The sequence below is a fragment of the Orycteropus afer genome, unplaced genomic scaffold (genome assembly GCF_000298275.1).
Source record: "Orycteropus afer afer isolate SDZICR_OR568_19922 unplaced genomic scaffold, OryAfe1.0 scaffold00017, whole genome shotgun sequence".
In the NCBI taxonomy this organism is placed as follows: Eukaryota; Metazoa; Chordata; class Mammalia; order Tubulidentata; family Orycteropodidae; genus Orycteropus; species Orycteropus afer.
Window position 1 is genome coordinate 17,166,825 of NW_006921604.1, and position 660 is coordinate 17,167,484.

The 660-nt window shown below is 32.3% G+C and overlaps 1 pseudogene; it reads left to right on the forward strand.

Moving 5' to 3' along the window:
• The first annotated feature begins 191 nt into the window (after nt 1-191).
• LOC103213805 overlaps nt 192-660 on the forward strand; it is a 155,685-nt pseudogene continuing 155,216 nt past the window's right edge.

The following is a 660-nucleotide window of genomic DNA, read 5'->3' on the forward strand; positions in this document are numbered from 1 at the left end:
CAGTCCCATATTCTTGAGAAGACAAAAATTGTCTATATGTATCTACTTTATGTGAATTACAAGCTGAAGACCAAAAACTGGAAGAGGACACAAAAATATTATTTAAAGAGATGAAATATAACATTAATGGGCTTGAAGACCTGTTACTTGAAGAAAGGTGAAGAAAGGTGTTTTATCAACAGAAAGACAAAATGGCAAATATTCAGGTTTCCAAAGTCTTAAGGGAACAAATCCTGGAAAGGCTTATGAAAAATAGTATAGCTGATAGTAATTTAGTTTAATTGAATTATTTAAGGAACTGTGAGGCCACAAAGAAATCAATTGTACTTTTATGTTTCCCAGAGATATAAAAAAGACTACAGAGTGAATTTTATGAAAAATATATTATTTTAATATATTTTTAAATTATATATAAAAAAATATTAGCCTAAGGAGAGATTGCTGTACATGACCCAATATTGGCTCACAGCTGTCATTTACTGTGGACAGGAACAATTGCTTGATGGACAATTAAAGCAGAATTAATGCATCAGAAACATAAACTTTTGCTTGAGATGACTTCAAGGAATCGTCCTGCCTTAGACTTCAACAACTCTATAAGACACGCATAGGCCATGATTGTGGTGGGAAGGCTACTCTACTAGGCCTAATCACTTTAAT